Genomic DNA, 26,725 nt, shown 5'->3' with positions numbered 1-26,725 from the left:
TTTCTAGAGTGAAGAGCCCCAACCAGTTCAGCCTTTCCTGATAAATATATCCTCTCAGTTCTAGTATCATCTTCGTGAACCTTTTTTGCACCTTCTCCAATGCATCTATATCCTTTCAATAATATGGAGACCATAACTGTTTAAAGTACTCCAAGTGTGATCTAACCAAGTTTCCATACAGTTTAACATAACATCCCTGCTTTACAATTCTATCCCTCTATAAATGAACCCCAGTGCTTGATTTGCCTCTTATATGGCTTTATTAACCTGCATCGCTAACTTTAGTGATTTGTGTATCTGTACCCCTGGATCCCTTTGCTCCTCCATCCCACTTAGACTCTTATTATCCAAGCAGTATGTGGCCTCCTCATTCTTCCTACCAAAATGCACCACCTCACACTTATCTATATTGAAATTCATTTGCCAATTACACGCTCATTCTGCAAGTTTATTCATGTCCTCTTGCGTTTGACGCATTCTTCCTTAACTATACCCCCCAATTTGGTGTTGTTCGCAAATTTTGAAATTGTACTTCCGATTCCCGAATCCAAATCATTAATATAAATTGTGGTCCCAGCACTGATCCTAGTGGAAAACCACTTCCCACCTTTTGCCAGTTTGAGTAGCTACCCTTAACATCTAATCTCTGATATCTGTTTTGTAGCCAACTTGCTATCCATTCTGCTTCGGGTCCCTGACTCCACATGCTCTGACCTTAGACATGAGTCTACAATGCGGTATCTAATCAAAGGCCTTTTGAAAATCCAAATATATTACATCTACTAGATTACCCTTGTCTACTCTTTTTGTTACTTCTTCAAAGAATTCAATAAGATTGGCCAAGCTTGACTGTCCCTTCTGAAATCTGTGCTGGCTATTCTTTATTATATTTTCGTTCTCCAGATGTTTTTCTATTACATCTTAGAGTAAAGATTCCAATTTCTTCCCTACCACCGATATTAAGCTAACTGGTCAATAGTTCCCTGGACTTGTTCTTTCTCCCTTTTTAAATATAGGAATAACATTAGCTGTCTACCAGTCCTCTGACACTATTCCCATTTCTAATGAATATATATATATCTCATAGTGCCTCTGCTACCTCCTCCCTAACTTCTTTTAATATTCATTGATGCAATCCATCTGGACCAGGGGTTTTATCCTCTCTAAGTTTGATTAGTTTAGCAATTATCTTTCCCCTTTCTAACTTAAATGTTTTTATATCTTTTTTGATCGCTTCTTCTAAAGTCATGTCAACCTTGTTTGTCTCCCTGGTAAATACTGAGGCAAAATATCTATTCAATATTTCTGCCATTTCACTGTCATTACCTGTGAGTTTATCTTGTGCATCCTTTAGTGGTCCTATCCCTATTCTGTTTATTCTTTTGTTATTTATGTGTCTGTACTTTACTATTTCTCTTGATATTTCTTGAGAATTTAATTTTGTAGTTCCGCTTAAGCTTTCCTAATTGTTTTTTTGAATTCTTTCCTCACCTCTTCATTCCCTCTTGTCATCCTCTCTTTTTTTGACTATGTACTTTATCTTTAGTTTCAATTTTACCCTCATCTCTTTATTCAGTCATGGGGCAGCATTTTAGCACCCGCCAGCGGGTGCGTTCCTGGCGGGGGGGCCCCGAAAATCGGGAAATCCCGGAGCGGGACCAGAGCCCACATCGAACCCGCGCACTTCCGGGTTCCCCGCTGACGCGCCGGCATGCGCGTGCAGCCCCCGCTGGTGGGAATCCCGCAGGCAATTAAAGCCAGTGGGGTTCCACTTGAAGGTATTTATTTTGCCTGTTCAGGTCATTAACTGACCTGATTAAGGGATTATGTGAGGAGGGGTGGGATTTTAGAGCAAACTGAGACTGTTTCCCACACTGGGGGAAACACTCCCAGTTCAAATGGACCTGTTGCAGCTGTCAGCCTGTGGCAGCTGCAAAGGTCCATTTGACAGTGGGGTGGGGGGGGACCCTCACCCATTGCAGGAGGCCACTCTGTCACTTGGGACAAAGTTTGGCCTCCACCACCCTCCTCCTGACAGTCAAAGTCACCAACCTGCACACTTACCCCGGGGTCCAGAGAGTACCTACCTTGCAGACCCCCTCAGATGTACATCTTGCGGATGGGGGCCGCCGTAGCTGCAGTCATGACCTCCTCGGAGGGCGAACAGCATCACCAGCCTCACCAGCCTCGCCATCCACGCCGTCCACCTCTGACATGTGGAGCTCCACAACAGAGTGCTGTGACACATCCACCTGTACAGCAGGAGGGAGGGCTACCGCAGAGAAAGATGCATCGCAGAGGGCACTACCCTCGCCACAGGGTCCACATACCGAGGCTCAGCCTCCTGGACCTCTCTGAGCAGCAGTGCACACGGAGGCTCAGAGTCACTCGACATGTAGTCGTGGACATCTGCTGCCTCTTTCATGCCGAGCTGCTCCCGGCTGGCCCGAGCACCATCTTCTTACCTGTCGCTGTCAAAGTCATCACTGCCCTCAACAACTTCTCCTCCGCATCCTTCCAGGGTGCCACCGGGGACATCGCCGATGTCTCTCAGTCTTCTGCGCAAAAGAGCCCTGCAAATACACCTACACCCACTCTGCAGTGACACAATGGGTGGCATCAGTTGTGGGTCCTCATAGTGATCCTCAGGAGAGGGCATTATTGCACAAACCAGACAAGATTCGCGAAGACATGGCAGTAGTGGTGCCAATATAATATGTAATGTGAGTTGGTCAGAAATTCAATATAAGTAACAACCATGACAAACCCTCAAACACCCTTGTGCATCCCCTTCATGCTCACGACACGATTGCCTTACGCTGCCTACTGCACATATGTGATGCATGCCCTGTGGCTGCAGCACAGGTAGTGGCAGGTTGAGTGAGGCTGGCCGTGAAAGAGATGCACGAGAGGGTGAGTATGAGATAGAGCCATGAGATTGTATGAGGATTGGGTTGAGTGGTAGTGGTGGGATGAGTACTGGCGAGGTGAGTAGGTGCAGGTAAGATGAGGATGAGGTTTGAGTGGGTATGAGGGGTGATGTGACAGAGAAGTGTTGGCAGTGCTGAAGGAGATGTGGGGTGGGGGCAGTGCTGTGGCAGACGGAGTGTAGGGGAAAGAGTACGTGTACTCACTTTAGCTGACCTACTGAGGTCATTGGAGCGCCTCCTGCACTGTATGCAGGTGGGAGATATGTTGGTTGCACTGGTGACCTTCTCTGCCACCTCGAGCCAGGCCTTCCTGGTGGCAGAGGCAGGCCGCTTCCTCCCACCCGCCGGGAGGAAGATCTCTGTCCTCCCCCTCCTCCTCATCCCATGTATTGATACCTGGAGTGAGGCATCATTAAACTGGGAGCAGCCTTCCCCCTGGGCTGCTCCGTGCTGTGATTTTTTCTATTTGTTGCAGCATCTGTCAGTGGAGGACTGCCCCTTTAAATAGAGCTCCTCCAGCTGACCGATCTTACTGCACATGCGCAGCCCGCCCGACGCGCAGATCAGCAGTGGGGAACCCGGAGGAGCAGGTAAGTGGATCCAATTAGTGGATTGGATGCTACAATCGCGCGTGAAGCTGACTAATTTCACAGGGCACGTTACCCACGCGCCCGATAGCCCCTCCGCCGAGAACCCGCAGCCCTGCTAACATCGGGCCCATGGTGTTTCATTATTGGCTAGTATGTTCTTGCTTTTTAGAGGAATATATTTCTCTTGAATTCTATTGATCATCATTTTAAATATTTCTCATTGCTGTTCTATCCCCTTGTCTCTCAATTTTTTTTCCAGTTTGCCTTCCCTAGTTCCATTCTCATCCCCTCAAAATTAGTTTTTTCCAATCTATTACTTTGCCCTTTGACTTACTTATGTTTTCCTCAATCATTATTTTAAATCTTATTATGTTATGATCGCTATTGCCTAGATGTTCCCCTATGCTTACTTCTCTTACCTGCTCCGTTTCATTTCCCATTACTAGATCAAGCAGTGATTCCTCTCTTGCTGGGCTTCTCACATATTGGGTAAGAAAGGAGTCCTGTACACACTGTAAAAACTCTATTCCCTTTTCCCCCCTTCCCTACCTCTTCTTGCCAGTTTATTTGGGGATAGTTGAAATCTCCCATGATTATTATTCAATGCTTTTTACTCATTTCATAGATTTGTCTACATATTTCATCCTCCACTTCCCTTCCACTATTAGGTGGTCTGTAGAATATACCTATTAACGTGATTGATCCCTTCTTATCCTTTGTCTCAATCCATATGGATTCTGTTTCTATCTTAATGTTACTTATGTCCCCTTTTTCTATTGCCATTATGTTGCCTTTAATTAGTATCGCTATCCCACCCCCCTACTTAGGTTGGTCATTTATTTTAATACCAAAAGCTTTTCATATTCTAAACCAAATAATGCTATGACCTGAAAGCAATGTTATCTCAAATGCCTGGTTGGCCAGCTCTTGATTTAAAGCTCCTTCCTCTGGATGTTACACCATGTCAAAAAACAGGAAATGAAATACCCAAGGCAAACTCTAAAGTTGAAAGATGGTACAATGTATTAGAATATTCATTGTGCAGACCTAGCTACCAACATCTATTTCCAGATCATCCAGCTTGAGGTATTGTCTTTAAGGCTCTCACCACATTGATCTTGTTTAGCAAGATTTCCACTAATGGTGACGCAGATTAACTTTAACTTTTCCATATCCAAGCATTTCTCACTACACATAGCTATTTGCCTTTCTGAATTCTCAGGCTTGAAAGAAAGGGGACTCTTGTACCTGCCAACTCATCACTACCTCACTGGATTATTATGTCAGCATTTCACGCCTCCTCTAATTGTCTGATGCTGGGAACAAAACTTCCAGAAATTCTAGATGCTTGCTGACTTTGAACAGGTAACAAAACAAAAGAGTAGATTTACTTAGTATTGATTGACTTTCCTCTAATTAGCTTTGCAGTCCATTATGATATAAATTGTAATAAGTATTTAAAGATCCTCCAAGTGCAAGAAACACTTTGCTCAAACAAGAGACTTGAAACTTCCTAATCAATCTTTGTGGGGTGATTGTAAGTTTGAAGCCCCAGTGCTTCAATAACATAAAAGGTACAGAAGTGTTACTGAAACAAACATACAATTCACAGTTCATATCATATGACAAAGATGCAAGAACTGGTCAGTTTTGCATAATTTGGTCAGAAAGATTGTAAAATCTTCACAAATATAATATAATACTGAAATATTCCACTTTCACTTCCTAAAGTGAGTAAATAGCTGACAGAAAATGATTGTAGCCTATTGTGGAAACAGATCATGACAGGCTTCAGTTTAAGAAAAAATATATATTTGTCATGTTGTGCTACCAAAGCAGTAGGGATGAAAATGGATCCTCAGCCCTCTCCATCACCCCTTCCAGAGTTTGTTGTTTTTTCTTTAACAAGGAGCAGCTCAAGTAACATGTGAAACATGCAGAACTGAGCCACTGGGTAAAGTGCACTGACCCTTGTGCACACAGAGGACAGCTAAAAACCACCTACTTATCTTCGATGTTTTATGTACTGTCTTTACTAGGGTCTTTGGGGCAGCATCTGACACCCACGCCGAACTTACACACTTCTGTATAATTGGCTGGTTCAAGTCAGTGCTACCTTCTCTGAAAGCAATGCTTTTGTTCTGCCTTAATGCATTATTATTCATTTTTCATGAAACCAGTTTAGAAACCTTATTTTTTTTAGTAACAGTAGGGTATAAAGCTGCAAAACATGGACCACATTTCACTTTTTCATGAGTGTGTCTGTGTAAAAACATTTTAAATACAGATTTTAAACAATCAAGCTTTCGGAATCACCTTCATTAATAGGAAATAGCAAAGGAATGTTCTTCCAGAGGATTCGGGTGTTGCCAAAGTAACACAGCTGTTCAAAAAGAAAGGGATAAAAAAAAGGTAATTATAGACGAGTAAGCCTAACATTGGTAATGGGTAAGCTTCTAGAGGCCATAATATTAGATAAAATTAATACTCACCCAGAAAGAAATGGGTTACTTATCATGCAAAAGGTGCAAAATGGTGCAAAAGGAAGAGGAAATTATGGAGTAAATGACTTACGCCAGTACTTAAAGCCAGCATGAAATCAGAAAAGGCAAGTCTGGTCTAACAAATTTAATAGAGTTCTTTAAGGAAAAAACACAATGTGTTGATAAATGAAATGTCATAGATATTGTCCATATGAATTTACAAAAGGTCTTTGATAACGTGCAACATAAAGGGACTGTACCCGAATGGAAAAGAAGTTGGTTAAAGGACAGAAAACACACTGTAGTGGTCAATAGATGTTTTTCAACCTGGAGGATAGAAACAATGATGTCCCTGAGGAGCCAGTGGTGGGACCATTGCTCTTTATAACATACATGTAAATTATCTAGACTTGGGTATGGGGCACAATATCAAAATTTGCAGACAGCAAAACATAGGGAGCACGATTAACTGTGAAGAGGACTGTTTATGACTTCAGGTGGACATAGACAGTAGATTGGCATGTAGATGTGTGAAGAAATTTAATGCAGAGAAATGTGAGGTGATACATTTTGGGAGGAGGAATAAGGAAATGACATACATTAATAAATGGTAAAACAAAAGAAGAACAGGAAAAGTGTAAATAGAGGGGATATGAAAATCTCTAATACAAGCTTTTATTGTCGCTCAGTGACTGACAGCGCATTTAACTGTAAGCTGCATTCCCATGCTGGTTGTACAAATCAAATAAAATTAATGATGGGTTTGTGTTTAAAGCATCCCAAATATAGTGGCCCAGATTTTCCTGGACACTTGCACCATCATGATGGCATATGAACATTGTTGGGACCGTTGAATGGTGCAAAAGGAAGAGGAAATTATGGAGTAAATGACTTACGCCAGTACTTAAAGCACTCCATATATTCCTGCCGCTCTACAGTCACCCCTCGTCGATAAACCCTCATTGGGAACTCGTTTTCATAGTTCCGCCCCCCACTGAAAACAATTGCAATTGCGATTTTGCTGGATTCTCACCAGTTTTCCCTCTGCTGCCACTTAGACTTAAAAGCAATGGTCCAAGTGACCTGGCAGTGGCATGAATTATAGCTGAAGATCATATTTGTTTTAAATTATTCGCACGATTAAACATGGGCCGATCTGAGGCTAGAGAACAGGCTCAACATGGAATCTCTGTACTCAAATTCATGACTAAATCTAAACGGATTCAGGCCAACCAGTCCCACCGAGGAGAGATCAGCCTGGTGGGGTAGCAATTTTGATGAGCGCCATACTTCGGCTTTGCATAAAGTACATTGGCATCCTTTTTATATATTCCTCAAATCGCTGGGACAAAAATGGCCACGCGGCTTCTGATTCATTATCCTCCTCGCAGCGCATATTCTAGTTAGATTTGCAGGAAAATATGGAGGAACTTATTGACGGCAAGATTGTCATGCTAGACAACTACATTTACAGTGTACGTCGCCGACCTCGGGCATTACAGGAAAATCTGGGCCAGTATTTCATGGTTGAAGTGGTTAAAGATTAAGGAAGACATGCCAGGGAGATCAGCAGGCACCAGATTTACAATGCCCACATCTGCCATTATGCTACTAATTGTACATTCAGGCCCTGGCCTACCTATCTGGCCCTGATCAGGAACAACAGCCTTTACAATTCCACATTAGCACCAAGCCAGTTGCAGAGGTGTGCCATCTGCAGCAAGGCCACCTCCAGCCAACCTGCACCATAGGCACAGCACTGCTAATGCAACAAATGTCACCACCACTCTTAACATCTCCTTCCAGGCTAGCATAGGGATCATTTGCAGCAACAGCCAATGTGTTACCCACACATGTATCAAACTTTGGTTAACGTGATCAGCAGTTTCTTTTCATTTTCCCGTGAATGGAGCAGGAACATGTCATTGTTTCCCAATTTCATCACAATGCTACAGTTCCCCAAGTACAGAGGTTATTGATGGCAGACATGTAGCCATCTGGGCAGCTACTCCTCTGCCATCACCACTTGCTCCTCCTCACCTGCGCACTGTAACTCATCCCATGCTACGTCCTTAAACCCGCTAGCTGTTTTCTTTGGGATGTGTGTAGCTGTGCTGGTGTTTGTAAACATTGATGAACGGGCTGCAGGATGTTCTGAGATGCTGTCCTGTTGGTAGGCTGACAATGACAGAAAAGGAACATGTGTTAGAATGGTGGCTCCAAGACATACTTTCAAACAGAGCTTGCATTGCAAGATACGATAGGGCCAATTTTATGTATGCGAGCTACCATCGGACAGTCTATGAATGCCAGATCGGCTCACTCATAAAATGAATGCTTATGTATGATGTTTGTCCAAGTGTGTGTAGGCCTACATATGTGTGAGTGAAAAAAGGGGCAAGTTATAACAAGAGCAGAAAGACACTGATCATGAGCTTGGAGAGGAACTATCCTGCAACTTTGCTACCCTCTTTGCCTCAGTGAAAAACCTCACAGTTTTCCCTTCAGCAAACTCGGCTGCCCTCACAGCCTCCCTGTTTCAAACAGCCTCGCTGCTTATGTCTCACAGCGGGAATTTCCTCGTGGGTTCTCCTGATTGGCTGTAAATGGAGTTTGTGGCGGTGAATCAGGAGAATCCCTAAGGAAATTACCTGCATTCATAGCTCTTTATTTATCTCCCTCTTTACAGGCATAAATAAAAAGACTTTCCAACACAATAAGTGTGAAGTGTTTTTCAATTACCCAGACAAGCTAGCAAGTCGCTTTCCATTTAGTCTCTGGAGAAAATAGCTTCCATTTAGCATAGTAATCACCTTTCATCTAGGTGCCTTTTTAAAAAAATGTGCAAAAATGGATTTCGCTACAAAAAGACATTAAAAGTAACTGTAATTTCCAAATCATTTCTGTAGAAATATGATCAAAAAATCTTGAAACGTGACAGGAATTCATTTACTGAACAGAGTAAATTCATTGATTTCAAGGAGCTCGATTTGAGTGTGGGTCAGGGATAGGGCTACAACACTGTAGTGCCAATTCATTGATCTACACTCCCTTGAAGTTCAGTTCGCGCTGGGAATGCAGGACCGGTGAATTTATATATATTATGAGGATGAGGGCGTTCATGTTTTGATGATTATATGTGAGCAAAGATTCTGGCTGAACATAAATTAGGCAGGGATAATGCAAATATAGCAAAACGGTCAAATAGGGAACGGAAGATATTAAAGGATAATTTTAGGGGTACATTTTCGAAGATCCTGCTCCGATGGGGTGGGACCTCACATGCAATGGACAAAAGTTGCAGGCTGTGCAGCAGCGATTTTGCAATCCTCACCTATTGCATGCAACGCACCACTGATGATGTGGAGTATGGCAAAATTTACTCCCAAATATTTTCAGTATTCAGCGGTATTGAGTAATCTTTTGGCATTAGCCAGAGAAAACATTAACATAAACAGCAAAATACTGCAGATGCTGAAAATCTGAAATAAAAACAGAAAATGCTGGAAATATTCAGCAAGTCAAGCAGCATCTGTGGAGAAAGAAACAAAGTTAACGTTACAGGACGTTAATGTTTCGTCAGAACTGGAAGAAGTTAAAGATTTGACAGTTTTAAGCAAGTACAGAGCCAGGGAAAGGGGGGAGGAAGAGGAGGGGAGGAAAGAACAAAAGGGAAGATCTGTGATAGGGTGGAGGACAGGAGCAATTAAATGACAAAAAGGATGATGGTGCAAGGCAAGGACAGTGGTAATGGGACAAGTAAAGAATCAAAAGATGGGTCTAGAGGAGCTGTAAATGGCAACAGCAGAACCATTACCAGCACCTGCTGTGCGAAAAAATGGGAGCAGTGGTTATGATCTGAAGTTATTGAAATCAATGTTGAGTCCAGAAGGTTGTAAAGTGCCTAATTGAAAGATGAGGTGCTGTCCTTGAGCTTCCGTTGAGCTTCATTGGAACAGTGTAGGAGGCCGAGGACAGAGAGGTCAGAGTGGGAGCGGGATGGAGAATTAAAATGGCAAGCGACCGACAGGTCGCTTATACGAGGACACCCAGATCTCTCTGAACGCCAATATTTAATAGTTTCTCACCATTTAAAATACACTCTGTTTTTCTATTTTTCCTACAAAAGTGAATAACCTCACATTTCCCCACATTATACTCCATCTGCCACCTTCATGGCCAATCATTTAACCTGTCTATATCCCTTTGCAGACTCTTTGCGTCCTCCTCACAGCTTACTTTCCCATCTACTTTCGTATCGTCAGCAAACTTGGATATATTACACTCGGTCCTTTCATCTAAGTTATTAACATAGATTGCAAATAGCTGAGGCTCCAGCACTGATCCTTGCTGCACCCCACTAGTTACAGCCTGCCAACCCGAAAACAACCCGTTTATCCCTACTTTCTGTTTTCTATCCATTAACCAATCCTTTATCCATGCTAATATATTACCCCCAACCCCATGAGCCCTTATCTCGTGTAGCAACCTTTTATGTGGCACCTTATCGAATGCCTTTTAGAAATCCAAATATACTGCATCCATTGGTTCCCCTTTATCTACCCTGCTAGTTACATCCTCAAAGAACTCTAATAAATTTGTTAAACATGATTTCCCTTTCATAAAACCATGTTGACTCTGCCTGATCGTATTATGATTTTCTAAGTGCCCTATTGCTACTTTAGGGGGTGGTGGTGTGTGTCAGCTTCCCCTCTGACTTCTGAGCAGTCCGACTCGCTCCCACTCCCTGGGTTCTAGACCTTGGACTTATTTGGGGGTTGTGACAAAGTGCAGCAGACAACTGGTTTTGGTGCAAGAAAAAAACTGGGTTTATTGAAGTCACAAATGAACTTATAACATTAGGATTACACTGAGATTATACAGACCTACAAAGTACACTTAATTAAGAATGGGGAACACACGGCATAACGAGGGAAAATCAAGCTACTAATCCCCTTACCCTTGTCCCACCCCCAAAACCTAACTAAATTGAACTAGGAGAGGTCAGGGATCATGCTCACCAACAAGGGTTCCTTGACAGTTCGAAATCCAGCCAGGTAAGCCGGTTGCAGTTTTGGGGTACTCTCTTTGTGTCCTCTGGGGCCTGCCGTCCCCATGTGGTCCTGGTCAGTGGAATCTGTGAAGGTTCTTCAGTTGGGTGGAGTCCGCTGATGCGGTAAGGCGCGGTTGTGGGTGGGCGATCTTCGTGGAGGGCTGCGGTTGCGGCCTTGTTGTCTTCGGTTGAGCCTGCCACGCCGTGCCCCTCGCCGTGATGTTGCCTGCGGGCCTGCGAACCTCCGGATCTCCTTCCTCCGCTTGGCTCAGCTACCTCTCCCTGCTTAAACTCTGCTTCAACCTCTGCTTAGAAGCTGCTCACCCTGCCCCTTCGTAACTGGTGGCCCAGTTATACTGTTTTTCAAATTTCTTATCTGAATCCAAATCAAGGTTAGTTCTTTGTCTGATTATGGTGGGCTTCTTCAGGTGATTGTTGTCTCGTTGTTTTTAATGGGCTCGCATAATGTTTATCGTTGTCTTCCTGTCCCTGTAACTAGTCTTGAACTGAAATCTATTGTATATGTGAAGTATTGATGGGTTTGCATAATTGCATTGATTGCTGCCTTCCCGCCTTAGTAGTTAGTAACGATTATTTATGCAAGATTTTGATGGGCTTTAGTTTCGTGTAAGATGAAGTCTTTCTCTGGGTTGATTGTTTTAAAGGGAAGAATGCGTATTCTGTCTCCTCTCGTTGTCTGGTTTCAGGCAATATCCACACTGCATTCAACAAGCCCGGGCATGTCCAGTCCCAGGCCCTCATGGGCCTAGCCTCCTGTCTGCAGGGTTCTACACTTAACCCAGCAGTTGGGTCCTCTGCCATAAAAGTCCAAAAGTCATATCCTTGTTGATGATATGAAAAATGTGGGAATTTTGAGAACCCTTCACTACTTCCTTAATAATGGATTCCAGCATTTTTCTGACAACTGATGTCAGGCTAACTGGCCTGTAGTTCCCTGTTTTCTCTCCCTCCTTTCTTGAATAGCGGTGTTACATTTGCGACTTTCCAATCTACTGGGACCGTTCTAGAATCTGGGGAATTTTGGAAGATTACAAACTATGCATCTACCTCTTTTAGAACCCTAGGTTGTAGGCCATCAGGTCCAGGGGATTTGTCGGCATTTAGTCCCATTAGTTTGTCTAGTACTTTTTCTTTACTGATATTAATTGTTTTAAGTTCCTCACTCTCATTTGCCCCTTGGTTCCCCACTATTTTTGGTATGCAGTCACATAAGAGCAGGGAGCGACACATAGCTTGAGAATCTGTGTGCACACAGCCTGCGATTTGCTATCATTATGGATAGAAAATCATGGTCTGTGCACATGTGATTTCTTGAGATGTACTCCAAGTGGCCAGCACTCCCCACTGTGATTCCTCCCAATAGCTCAGTGGCTGCATGAACTGTGTGGTGTGCTACTGAACCATACAAACCAAACACTTCCAGGTTCAGTCCTTGGTGTGTGTTGAATTAACTGACCTCAGGCCGCCAGGGACAGGTGAGCTACAATTGGTCTCAGCATTCCTGGGCTGATTGAGGAATTACTGGCCTGGGTTCCTGCTTCTTACCACCATCCAGTGACCCCCCTGGTGGAAAGTATGGGAGTTTGAATAGCAGTTAAGCACAAGTCACCACATTCAGGATAGAAGGGATGAAAACTGAGAACCAAAACCAAATCTGGATAGGAGACATTAAGCCACCATGATTCCATCTAGTATAGCCCCTTCAAAAGTGTCTCAATGATATGTTCTAAGAGTTGTGCTATCTGTAGAACTAAAATTTAGTTTTCAGTGCTTTGACTTTGCATCAGTGGCTAGTTCCTAAAATATCAGCACATATTAAGCTGGCATCAGAAAAAGAGATAAAAATATAACTTTTTTTTAGACACTTTAACTAAAAGGTCAGGATGGAGGTGGGGTGCTTGTAATACTGATCCTGGAAAACCCACCACAGTTGTTCTCAATTAAAAGGTTATGGGTGGGAGGAATAGTAGCCATCCTGGACTACCTGCCAGAATGGCTATCACCCCCTCCCTTTCAGCTGAAAGGACAAGCAGATTGCCAGCTAATGAGAAGAATAAGCTCTAAGCTATTAAAAAACTAAAAAACAATAGTTGATAAGGCATCTTAGATACTACCCCTCCCACCATATATGTTTAGAGACATTGCAGAAAAAAAATGCATGAAAAGCTTTTACTGCCTGACAACCAGCACTAATACAGCCTCAGAGTAAATCAACAGCAGCTTGTGTGCCTAGAACTGACTAGAAGATACTAATTACTAGTTTTATTCCTTGATGTCATACAAATTTTCAGTGATGTAGCTCCAAATGTTGCTCATTATTCAAAGCTGACAGGACTCCCAGATACCACAGAAATTCCTGCATGCACAGGAAAACCCAGCTTAAAGTTTTTTCTACTCCATCCCACCCGCCCACAGCTGGCACATGACAGCCCTGTCTTGGCAGATGTGAGCACTCCAACTCGGGAACAGTCCGTTAGGATGGTGACTTTCAGCATAACTTAACTGTGAATAATAAGATGTGAAACAGAACATATTCATTTATTATTTTGCAGAATGGTCCTACAATTGCAATGCTTCCATACTATTTATAAGGCTGTTTTTGACAGTGCACAGGAAGATGTTTCAAATTATACAGGGTATGTTTGGTTAAAAAAACCGGGAGCCCTGTGTGCCAGGTACATATCTACTTTCCGTGCTTTAAGGCTTTGTAATACAATCTGTGCATAATCATAAAAGCACTTCTGAGATTGAAACTCCGTACTGTTTCATAAAATTTTATCTCCGAACATTTCTCCTTTTTAACACTTATAAATGCTTCTCTTACATTTCCATTCTGATGGTACATGCAATGTGCAAACTTCAATCTATTGTACATGCAGAGATTGCAGTGGAGATGGATTATTACAATATTGTAAGTAAGCCAGTGTGCTACAATAGTAACACTGTTTGTGCTGCTCATAAATGTCATGCATGCAGTGAAAATGAAACAATTTAAGATGGTTGGCCTTTGCTGAGAATCTTGTTTACTTGAATATGCTGCGAGTAATGATTGAACGGAAAAACACATAAAAATATAAAACTGTCAGTCTGCAAACCAAATAGTTGAGTAGACAGTGGGGGTAAATGGACTAAATCAATTTTAACATGCATGTTAAGACTGTGAAAGTACATGGTTTAGCACTGTTAGGCTAAAAAACATTTGTCTCTGTCTCATTGCATTTCCCCAGCACTTAGCTGAATACACCCACAGGCCCCTTCCTTGGCTCCAGTCAGACTCCATGTCTGATTAACGGCAGCTGGAGGTGTCCAATAATTCCCTTACCTTATAATAAGCCACAAAAAAATACTGTGGTACCCCTCAGGTCTCAATTTGTCCAACTGCTTTTACAGCCACAAGGCAATGTTGCATTTCCTCTGTCTGTACAGAATACATTTGATTGGATACCTTAGATACCAATCCATCAGTTGAGTTAAGTCCTTCTAGAATATGAACAAGGACTTTCAACAAAAGCAGGGGGAGGGAAGAGCCCCGTGTTTTACATTGCTCGCATGTGATGGTTCCAACAGTCTTTTATTTCTCCCATGAGAAGCTGTTGCAACTAATTGCACTTAAAGACTGAGCTATAAAAAAAGGGATTAATGACTTATCATGTTTTACATATTGAAAGTCATTATGATAAATCATAACATCATTATTAGGTGGGGTGGGTATTTAGATTTAATTTAAACATATTTGAAGTACAAAGGTGATTAGACTGTGCCTCTGGTGTAGCACCAAATGGTCGGATTGGACACAATTTCACCACAGGTGAGTTCCTAACCTTAGTCTGGCAACTAGTCAGGAGGAGCAGTGGGGTGGGGGGTGACTGGAAGTGGAGATAGCAAAGAAAAATTGGTGCTTTCCCCACTGAGAAACCGAAGCACAAATCAACCTAATGCCTATTTCACAAACCTGGGGGGGGGGGGGGGGGGTTTAACCCCCCACAACAGTTGGGACAGTGATGAGGGGCTTGGTTAAAATTTCAAAAATCTGAAACCCGACCCCAGGGTGCCCACTTCCGATTTTAATGGAGGCTGGTTGGGGGCCGGGCGAGTAACCTGTTCTCAAGAGGAAGGTCGGTAATTTAAACATGTTAATGAGGCTGCATGCCTCAGATTTTATATTTAACGGCTGAGGGGTCCAAGTACATATGTACATAGATCATTAAAATGTAATGGACAGGTACAGCAAATAATCAAAAAGGCTAATGGAACGCTGGCCTTTATATCTAGAGAACTAGAATACAAGGGGATAGAAATTAAGCCACAGTTATACAAAGCCCTGGTTAGATCACACCTGGAGTACTGTGTTCCGTTCTGGTCACCGAACCTTTTTGGCCTTTTGAGGGAGTGCAGCGTAGATTTACTACACTGATACCAGGACTCCAAGGGTTAAATTACGAGGAGAGATTACACAAACTAGGGTTGTATTCCCTGGAATTTAGAAGATTCAGGGATGATTTGATCGAAGTTTTCAAGATATTAAGGAGAACTGATATGGTAGATTGAGAGAAACTATTTCCGCTGATTGTTGAGTCTAGGACTAGGGGACGTAGCCTAAAAATTAGAGCCAGGACTTTCAGAAGTGAAGTTAGGAAACACTTCTACATGCAAAGGGTGGTAGAAGTTTGGAAAACTCTTCTGCAAATGGTAGTTGATCTAGTTCAATTGTTAATTTTAAATCTGAGATTCATAGATTTTTGTTAACCAAAGGTATTAAGGGAAATGGGGCTAAGGCGGGTATATGGAGTTAGGTCACAGATCAGCCGTGATCATATTGAATAGCGGAACAGGCTCGAGGGGCAAAATGGCCCAATCCTGTTCCTATGTTCACCCATGCTAACCTGCCGTGATCGGCCTGTCTCCTCGCGATCCAAAACCCCCCCCTCCCAAATCTCCAGGCCGACCTGCGATCTCTCCGTCCCCTCGCGATTTCTTCCCCATCCCCGTGATCTCTTTCCCCCCCCAACCGATCTCTTTCCCCCACCTCCCTCCATGATCTCTCCCTAACTCCCTCCCTCCTCTCCGCTCCGCTCCCGGCTGCGGCCTTCTAGCGTAGGCCTTCCCTCCCGACTGCCAACCAGCCTCTCAATCTGGCTGGCTGCTGGCTGGGAGCAAAAAAATTCAAATGAGGTCCTGCCGTTAAATTCGGCAGGACCTCCGCGTTCCCCGCATTTCCGTTACAACCACCACCCCCACCCCCCACTCCCTCCCCGCCTCCCCGTAAATATCGGGACCATGGTGTCTGGTTACAGAGTAATAATGGCAGAAGCCTGGAAGTATGCCACCTTCCTGTCCTCGCATGATGTGGCACGGGCACATGCTGAAAGATGGGTGTAAAAAATGAGAAAATAAATTTTTATTAGGTTGATACGTAATCATCCCTGAACCATCAGGCTGCCCAGGAAGAGACTGAGATATTTGAAAGTATCAAAGGACACCTATGAGAGTAACCTTAACCAACATGCCAAACTGACTCAGCTAAATGGTCTTTTGTCTTTCCCACCTTAATATTGGATGCATTGCCCAAACCCCAGTTAAAATGCCTACGAACTGTTAAAGTGAAATGAAAAAGTTCACTCATTTTAAAGATGTCAGCCTGTAAATTCGTTGAAGCTGCGTCCGTTTTACAGGCATAAAATGGGCGCCAAAGCATCCAAAACAATGCGTGGTGTCCGCACCGGAGGTGTGTCGCCCACTATATTGGTAAAGGCTGTTTCAGGATCCCTACTCGAAATTGGCCCGCCCTGTACACAGCTGGCATCGGGGACTGCTGCGTTTAGGATGACTAAGTCTATATGCGGCCTAACCAGCAGTCCTAATGGGACCGCTAGAGGCCCCCACCGGAAAGGGAAGTTTTTTAAAATGTAAAGGAGCATTCCTCCCAGCTCCACAGCAGTCCCGAAGACTGTTGTCAGCCCCCGTTCAGCCCACTCCCGATTGCCTTCTTCCTACCCCCCGCCCCCCCCCCCCCCCCAAGGAATTCCAGGAATTACCTGAGGGCCACTGCCGGTGACACAGCAGCCCGAGATTTAAATCCACTTCACCAGCAAGCTGCCTGGGGATGTGCAGCAGACACCTGCAGGTTGCCGGTTTAATTTAAACGAGGCCGAAGCCCAATATCGAGTGTACCTGGGCCTACCCGTTCTGGCGCAGGCATGTTCCCTGAGCCAGTTCGCGCCGGCAGGCCGACGCTATCCAATTTCACCCCGTCAATTTTACTTTGTAACAGTTCCATACATTGTCAAATACCTGCCAGATTTGATTTTAAAAAGTTACAGATCAGCAGAATATTTAATCACTTTGTGCAAATTGCCGTTTGTTAACAGGAGAGGTAATCTAATGTATCCATCAGCCTGAACAGGTTTGAATTTGGCTACATACAAGTTCTACTAAAGTAACTTGAAACAGTACTTGGGATTTTCCATTTGTCTCTATTAAATAGTGTTCGATATGCCTCACCACAGACACCTCCTGCCCCCTTCAAACTCCACTTCCTTCTGCATCCATCCTTTGAAAAATCTCCCTCAATTTACAACTGCACTTTCAATCTCCCAACTGCCTGGCCTTTGACCCTACATTCACCAGGATACTTCTGTAGCTGTCAATTTTCTAAATCACTCTCTCTTCTCCACCTTTGATGCCCTTGTTCCTAGCAAAACCTTTACTCTCTCCCATCCCGATTGTTGCCTGGTATGGTCCCCATCTCTCTCCCTCAAGGCTATGGGGCACAGACTGGAATGTATCTGATGCATAACTGGTTTGGCCATCCATCACTAGATTTGGCTGGACCACATCAAACACTATCAGGCCTCACTTTCCAGGATGATCCTGGAATGCAAAGATAACCCCGGCTTCTTTCTCCCCTACCAACAATCTCCTTAAACCCCTCTCCTCTGCCCCCTCCACACTCAGCTGCAACACCAAGTGCAAGGTGCTCATGGACTTCTTTCTCACGAAGGTTGAGAACTTCCCTTCAGCTGCCTTGCTGCTTCCCCCACTTCCTCTTTCCCACTAAGCCAAACCTTCCCCCAGGTTTCCCACTTTTTTCTCTAGCTTCTCTGCCACCTCCCCTCATTAATCTCTGAGCTCATTTTGTTCATGAGATCCACTTCCTGCTCCCTAGTCCCCATACCACTAAGCTGGTGACCAACCAAATTCCCTTCCTGGCCCCTATGCTAGCTGACATTGCAAATGGTTCCCTGGCCTCAGGGACTATCCCCCCCCCCACTTTAAAATGGCCATCATCACCCCTTCCTCAAAAAAACCACCATTGACCCCCTCTGTCCTTGCACACTACCACTCCATCTCCAATGTCTCTTTCCTCTTCAAAATCATTGAACATGTTGTTGCCTCCTAAATCCATGCTCATCTTTGCTGCAACTCCCTGTTTGACTCTTTCCAACCAGGCTTCCATCCCTGCCACAGCACTGAAACAACCTTAACCAAAGTCACAAATGACATTCTCTGTGACTATAACTGCATTGCACTATCTCTCCTCGTCTTCCTTAATCTCTGTGTACCATTTGACACTGTTGACCACACTATCCTGCTCCGATGCCTTTCATCCATTGTCCAGCTCCATGGGTCTACCCCTGCTTGGTTCCACTCTTACCTATCAAATCGTAGCCAGAGCATCTCCAGCAATGCTTTTCTCCCACCCCTGTGCCATTACCTCCGGAACCATCAAAGGTCTATCCTTGGCTCCCTCCTCTACCTCATCTATATCCTGCCTCTTGGCAACATCATCCACAGACATTGGGTCAGCTTCCATATGTACGCTGACGATACCCGGCTTTATCTCTCCATTACCTCTCTCATCACCCCGACTGACTCTGTGTTGTCAGACAACTGTCCAACGTCCAGTCCTGATAATCCACAAAGTTAAACATTGGTAAAACCGAAGCCGCTGACTTTGGCCCCCACCACAAACTCTGTACACTTGCTACCATCCCATTCTCCTCCCACTTCCAATGCCTTAAATTTTAAATTCTCATCCTTGTGGTTAAACCTCACCTCTTCACATCCCTCTCCTCCTGTAAGACCCTTCTTAAAACCCACTTCTTTTACCAAACTTTTAGTCACCCCTTCTTCTTTGACTCGGTATTCTTTTTTTTCCTTATGCCTCTGTGAAGCACTTTGGGAGATTTTTCTTATTAAAAGAGCTATATAGATGTAAGTTGTTGATGTTACAGTCACACAGAGATCATTGTCGTCCCTTTACAGGACTGTCAACAATGTCACATAATGATGTGCCTAATTTCAAACAGATGAAGTTCCCAACAAAGATATTGTCAAAATCCTCTCATCTACAGTCCTCCCAATCAATTCGGAGGAAAAAGGAAATATCGTGAATATTGGAAGTAGAAATATAGATCAGTCAGAACCTAAAAGAGACAACTTAAAGCTTCAGGTGGGATCCTTTGTCAGAACCATTCACACTTGAAGAAAAGAAGCACTTGGCCCCCAGTATTTCACATGTGCTTCACCAAACAGTGCAAGGCCCACGTTCCTCCATAACCAACACCACTGCTAATCAAGGATCGGCTGACAGCTGCTGTGCCTGCAGCAGGCTTGCACAGCTGTATCCATTTTTAGTTCAAGGATTTAATCATAAAAAGTTTACAGGTCTGTGCTAACCGATGTCTAGCACCTTATTTATTTAATTGGCCTTTTTTCTCAATATGTTAAAAATTTGAATACGCAATTTGTTTTGTACTTTGTTTTGCCACTGACACTGGTACGTTTGAAATTTTATGAACAATCAAATCTTGCAGTTTACTGACCCATGGAAGGACTTCCATCGAAGAGCTTGTCAGCAGAATCAGGTGTAAGCAAGGACCTCCAGTGATGTCACCAGCATAAAAAAATGCCCAAAATTAGAAACTTTGAGGTTAAAGTTGTAATTTGAACCCTCTACAGCTTGTGAAAATCATTAGGTTAGGAGATCCATCTGTTTGTGCTACATATATTGTTTTAAAATCAGGAGCTCAGCAGACACTCAGAGTAAACAAAATAGATTTCTAAGTAATGCTTGCCTGGTTCTTTTGATTTATTCTGTGCATCCATCCATTTGTAAGCTATCTTATGCCCAATAACAGAGTCTTGTAAACATGTCTAAGGTTACCATGGATAAATAAGATGGAAGTGAACTGGGAATTACAAGGTTGATTTTTTTTAAAAAGATAATAGATTCCAGGCAGACATAAATGAATGGCTGAGAAACCATTTTCAGACTCAAAACAGTTGCACAACATTTTCGTTGCTGCTACTGTGAAGTCAGAAAGATCAGAGGCAACAACAAAATGTACAAAATTTACTGGAATTTAAATTTTACAGAATCGAGTGACAATGATGAAGGTTTACCTACATTCATAGTTTAACTTACTCAGGTCCATGATGCTCATAGTTTTGTGCTATGCCAAAACAAATCTTGATTAGCTGAGATCCACAATAAACACATTAAGGTCGAAGTACTCAGCATTTCGACCTCTGAACCAATGAGTTAAAATTCAAATCCTCCAAATCCAAATCTGATTCTGAAGTTCAAAATCTAGGCTACACCAGTGAGTGGAGGAAACCATCTTGTATTTACATCAACCCCTCCTCACAACCCTCTAAGACTATCAGAATCTCAATAACATGCGTACATGCCCACACAATGCAGCATATCTCACTTTCCCCACACCCATTAATTAACAGAAAGTGGATGAACACAAACCACAGCAGGCCATACCTGCTCCCACCCTGGGAGCGGGGGTGTGGGGCACATATATAAACCCCAAAGCTACCTCCTTCTCCTCTCTAGATTAGTAGGGAGTAAACTAATTTTTTTTAAAAAGGACGTAAATTATAAGTCAGATAACACACTGTCCTTTCTTCTCTGGAACTCAGATTTGAATCCAAACTGATGGGATGAAAGTCTCTTCTCTCTGTTGATTGTAATGGTCCTATGTGAATTGAGTTTAGACAGTCTAAACTTAGTTCCTAGTGAGCATAGTACCAAAACACAATAGTGCACCAAATGTGGCCCAAATTAGCAATCTCATTCAGAAAGTGTATAAGAATGGATGGGGTAAACAATTCACAGTGCTAAAGTATATTATGCAGTTATAAGGCTGGGGTCAAGCTACATTGCAACTAACTGTCCATCTGTCAGTAATTTTAATACCAATTTACTGTTATGTAAGAAAAAATGAAATTCTAGGCTTTAACTCCCCAAAATTATGCTGTTTAATACTAGAGTATATTGCCCTGACATTCAGTAACTTAGCCGTAACTCTGGTGGGAGCCCGGCAGAGCCCCAATCTGTTTACACCATTTACTTGGGGGCTCTACTGGTATCACACTGGTGTTATGATGGAAGACTAATAGAACCCACACGGAATTTCAGGGCCGAACTTTTTAATGCATTCATCTAAATTTCCTCTCTGTTTTAGTGGATACGTTAACCTATTTATGTTAAACTGGTTAACACCACTGCAGGGGGAGCAACTTCAGACAAATGCATAAACATTTGTACACTAGTATCGCACTGCATAATTTCAAGACCTAAGCCCTAAATTTTAACTATGAGGCGGACCTCAGTGGGGGGGGGGGGGGGTCAATAAGTGGGTGGGGAAACCCGGAAAAAATGGTCTTGCATGGTCCTGAGCGATCGGGACTCAATTGAAGCCACTTAAACGAATTTCCGGGTTTGGCATCCTCAAGCTGCGCCGCGGGCGTACTGTGCACCCACATGACACTTTAAAGGCCACTATTTAAAGGGCCACTCCAACAATGTATTTTGAAGGAGAAAGGAGGCAAAAATGAGTAAGGAATGTCCCAGAGCCAAGCCAGCTCCCAGGTTCTCAGGCGCCGACCTGGAGACATTACTGGGTGCAGTGGGAAACAGGAGGGAGGTCCTATATCCACCGGACAGGAGGAGGAAACTTGATTCTGTCACAAAGAAGGCGTGGCTGGAGGTAAACAGCAGGAGCACGGTCATGGCTGCAGTGCAGAAAGAGATTCAATGACCTAACCAGGTCAGGAAAAGTGAGTGCAGTTACTGATTCACCTACCTTCTATGGTGAACTTTGCACCCCCCCCCCCTACTCTCTCACTTCCCTGCAAAGCCTACTCCATCACATCACTCCTCACACCCACTTAAGGCTCAGTGTCAAGATGCCTTCACTTTCTGTGCACTTCTTCACCTCCCCATTTGTGCACCCACCTCTCCTACTCACCCCAATCCTTATGCAATGTGATCAATCTGTCTGATAGTCACCCTCTGATGCATCTGCTTCATTGTCATCCTGACCCAAAGCAAGGAAAAAATTTGCAGGGCTAGGGGGATAGGGCAGGTGGAGTGGGACTAGCTGGGTTGCTCTTGCATAGAGCCGGCGCGGACTTGATGGGCCGAATGGCCTCCTTCCATGCTGTAACCTTTCTATGATTCTATCATTCAATGCATCCATTGAGTGACCACGTCACTGTCACTCAATCACACGTCTGTACTTTCTCCCCTTGCAGGAGAAGAGAGCGCAAAATGCAAGAGAGAGGGCGAGGACTGGAGGGGGGCCTCCACAAATAGTGGCCCTCACAGAGGCAGAGGAGGAGGCCTTGGAGATAAGTTGTACAGTGGAGTGCCTGGCTGTCGGGGATGCCGAGACTGGCATCCCGCACACGTCTGGTGACAGAACTTTAACATTCCTCACACACAACATGGATTGATGTTAATAATGATTGACCTGTTGCACACCTCAGTATGCTCGTCGCAACATTACTTCGGCGATGATTCTTAATATTGCTGTATGTTCTCTTCCAGGGGCATCACGGACTGAAGAAGTGGACGAGGGTGATTCCTCAGAGGAGTTCCATGCCTCTGAGGGCGCATCGTCACATTATAGCAAGCCATGCACCAGAGCTGATACATACACCTTGGAGGGTCCTATTAAAGAGATAGTTGGGTGTCATCTGTTGAGTCACCACACACAAGTGAGCATGAGCAGACACTGGTGACAGGGGCAGTGGCGGAGAGTCCACATCAGTGGGCGCACTCCTCTCCAAGCTCTGCTCAACTTGGCACAGATGCTGAACCCCGGGGGCCATCCTTGAAAATGAGAACAATAGAGGAACAGATGCACCTTTGCAACATACTGGAAGACTTGCCACACTCAGTCTCCACATTGACAAAGAGTGGAGGAATCCACCTCCAGCACTAGTGGACTGGTGGCGCAGGTAAGTGCGGGAATGTCTGCAATGGAGAGAATGGCAGCCTTCATTGAGCTTCAAGTACGGCTCACAAATGAGTCCACTCAGGCCCTGACAATGGCCGTTCGGACTCAGGGTGAACAACATTCTGCCGCCTTAAACAGGGAGATGGATCCATTAGCACTGGCCTTACAAGGCATCATACATGTCCTCCAAACTGTTGTCCAGCAGAATGGTAGGAGTGATGTGGGCCTGGCCCAGGAGAGGGCTGATGGCGAAAGGGGACATGGAAGTGGGGACGCCACTTAATGCGCTCCCATGACTCACCTGTTGCCCCTCCTCAACCAATACCCGCAATGCTGCCTCCTCTCCAGGTGGCCGAGTCTGCCTCTGCACAAGTGCAGGTGGATCAGTCTTTGGAGGGGCCAAAACCCAGAAGTCATAGGCTGAAAGCATCTAAACAGTCCTGGCATGAATCTGAGCAATCTGCCACTACCTCTGCTGCAGCCACAGGGGATGCACCACATAGAAGCTGTAGGACGACGAAGTGGAAGATTTTGTAACCTCCAAGGGTATGCACAAGGATGTCTGACAGACTGTCATGTTATTTATTTATATTTGGTTTTGTTAAATTCAAATTAAATGTTATGATTCTCACCACCACTGCCACGTCTCGCCCATTCTTGAGTCCCTTTTGTGAAAGCACCCTTTCATGTGCTTCATCATGAACAGCGAAACTTGATGTCAACCATTGGGTGCATTTATAATGGTTTGTGTGTAGGACTGTTTTGTGCAACCTGTGGGGGTTGCGGGGTGGGGGGGGAGGTGGTGATGGTGGTGGTCATTACAGCCTTAGTCCAAACGTGGACAAAAGAGCTGAATTCCAGAGGTGAGGTGAGGGTGACTGCCCTTGACATCAAGGCAGCATTTGACCGAGTGTAGCACCAAGGAGGCCTAGTAAAATTGAAGTCAATGAGAATCAGGGGGAAAACTCTCCAGTGGCTGGAGTCATACCTAGCACAAAGGAAGATGGTAGTGGTTGTTGGAGGCCAATCATCTCAGCCCCAGGACATTGCTGCAGGAGTTCCTCAGGGCAGTGTCCTAGGCCCAACCATCTTCAGCTGCTTCATCAATGACCTTCCGTCCATCATAAGGTCAGAAATGGGGATGTTCGCTGATGATTGCACAGTGTTTAGTTCCATTCGCAACCCCTCAAATAATGAAGCAGTCCGAGCCCGCATGCAGCAAGACCTGGACAACATCTAGGCTTGGGCTCATAAGTGGCAAGTAACATTCGTGTCAGGCAATGACCATTTCCAATAAGAGAGAATCTACCCGCCTCCCCTTGACATTCAACGGCATTACCATCGCCGAATCCCCCACCATCAACATCCTGGGGGTCACCATTGACCAGAAACTTAACTGGACCAGTCATATAAATACTGAGGCTACAAGAGCAGGTCAGAGGCTGGGTATTCTGTGGCAAGTGACTCACCTCCTGACTCCCCAAAGCCGTTCCACCATCTACAAGGCATAAGTCAGGAGTGTGATGGAATACTCTCCATTTGCCTGGATGAGTGCAGCTCCAACAACACTCAAGAAGCTCGACACCAACCAGGACAAAGCAGCCCGCTTGATTGGCACTCCATCCACCACCCTAAACATTCACTCCCTTCACCACCGGCGCACAGTGGCTACAGTGTGTACCATCCACAGGATGCACTGCAGCAACTCGCCAAAGCTTCTTCGACAGCACCTCCCAAACCCGCGACCTCTACCAGCTAGAAGGACAAGAGCAGCAGGCACATGGGAACAACACCACCTGCACGTTCCCCTCCAAGTCACACACCATCCCGACTTGGAAATATATTGCCGTTCCTTCATCGTCGCTGGGTCAAAATCTTGGAACTCCCTTCCTAACAGCACTGTGGGAGAACCTTCACCACACGGACTGCAGCAGTTGAAGAAGGCTCACCACCACCTTCTCAAGGGCAATTAGGGATGGGCAATAAATGCCGGCCTCGCCAGCGACGCCCACATCCCATGAACGAATTTTTAAAAAGGTGGCCTGCATACTTGACTATAGTCACTTTGCAGATCTCCCTATGAGGATCTATCAAATATGAGTGACTCCCTGGCATGACGAGCAGCCAGGTGAGACGCTTCTCTGCCGATGGTTCGCCCATCGTCCCCCTCCTCCTCCTCCTCGTCGTCTTCAATGTTGATGGCAGGTGAGGCTACTTCATGAATGCATTGGCCCTCATCAACCGGTAACTCTCTCTGTTGAGTGATGTTGTGCAGGACGCAACACATGACTATTATTCTACACACTGTTGCTAGTGCGTACTGGCTCCCCCAGATCTATCCAGGCACCTGAAGCACATCTTGAGCATTTCTATGACTTGTTCAGTGACATACCTGGTGGTGATGCGACTGTCATTTTACCGCTGCTGTGCCTCGTTGGTGGGGTTTCTCAGAGGTGTCATGAGCCACGTCTGCAGGGGGTATCCCTTGTCTCCAAGGAGCCAGCCCTTAAGTCTGTTTTGTGCGTGGAAGAGGGCTGGGATGTTGGATTTGCGCAGAACGAAGGAATCATGGCAGCTGCCAGGGAATTTGGCACACTCCTGCAGAAACCTCTTCCAGTGGTCGCAAACCAGCTGCACATTGATAGTGATTTCCCTTTCGGTTGATGAACAGTCCTGGCTCATGTGGAGGTCCTCAGATTGTGATGTTTGTGCAATCAATTGCACCCTGTACCTGTGGGAAGTCAGCCAGAGAGTGGAAACCCACTGCCCTCTTAGTCTGGCTGATGTCGTCAATGGGGAAGTTGACATAGTCAGATGCCCTGGCAGCCATCTGTGACCTATCGTATACACTTATGGACAGACGACTGAGAGATCCTGGCAATGTCACCGGTGGCGCCCTGGAAGGATCCGGAGGCGAAGAAATTGAGAGCACTGGTGACTTTAACTGCAACGGGCAATGCATGGCCACCAGGCCCATCTGCATGAAGGAGCCAGCAGATGTCTGCGACCACTTGGCGACTCAATCTGATTCTTCATAGGCACTGCTCCACAGAGAGGTACAGGAAGCTCAGCCTCTGCTTGTAGACCCTCTCAAGAGGGTAGTACCTCCTGCGACGTCGGCCCCTCTGTTGGTCCCCTCTCTGCTCTTCTACAGGTTCTGTGGTGCACCTCTGTCTTACGGAGCTGCAACTCCGTGCGCCGTGCCTGCTGCAGATGTACTGCTGAATAAATCCATTGCACCCCCCATCCTAATGGTGTTAGTTTGAGGAGCTCCAAAATGTAGGTAAATATATGTGCACACAAGAATTCTGAGTGTGAACAAAGAAATCTCAGTCCAAACACGAAGAACTCCCAGCCAAAGGTTTTTCTGAGAGAACTGTTTCTGCTACAA

The 26,725-nt window shown here is 44.8% G+C and overlaps 1 long non-coding RNA gene across 2 annotated transcripts in view; it reads right to left on the bottom strand.

Annotated features, from left to right (window-relative positions):
• Positions 1-25,942, bottom strand: part of LOC137301798 (uncharacterized) — a 34,330-nt gene extending 8,388 nt beyond the window's left edge. Inside the window, exons 1-3 of one of the 2 annotated variants that reach the window (XR_010958360.1) lie at positions 25,727-25,942; positions 8,044-8,181; positions 5,837-5,903 (exon numbers count right to left, since the gene is read on the bottom strand). This is a non-coding gene — a long non-coding RNA (uncharacterized lncRNA). Of the gene's footprint in view, positions 1-5,836; positions 5,904-8,043; positions 8,182-11,024; positions 11,347-25,726 lie in introns of those variants that run through there. The other variant, XR_010958362.1, reaches the window with a different exon arrangement.
• Between the last annotated feature and the right edge of the window lie 783 nt (positions 25,943-26,725).

This window comes from Heptranchias perlo, chromosome 1 (assembly GCF_035084215.1).
Source record: "Heptranchias perlo isolate sHepPer1 chromosome 1, sHepPer1.hap1, whole genome shotgun sequence".
NCBI classification, from domain to species: Eukaryota; Metazoa; Chordata; class Chondrichthyes; order Hexanchiformes; family Hexanchidae; genus Heptranchias; species Heptranchias perlo.
The sequence above is the reverse complement of the archived record's forward strand: the minus strand, read 5'-3'. Positions and strand labels throughout refer to the sequence as shown.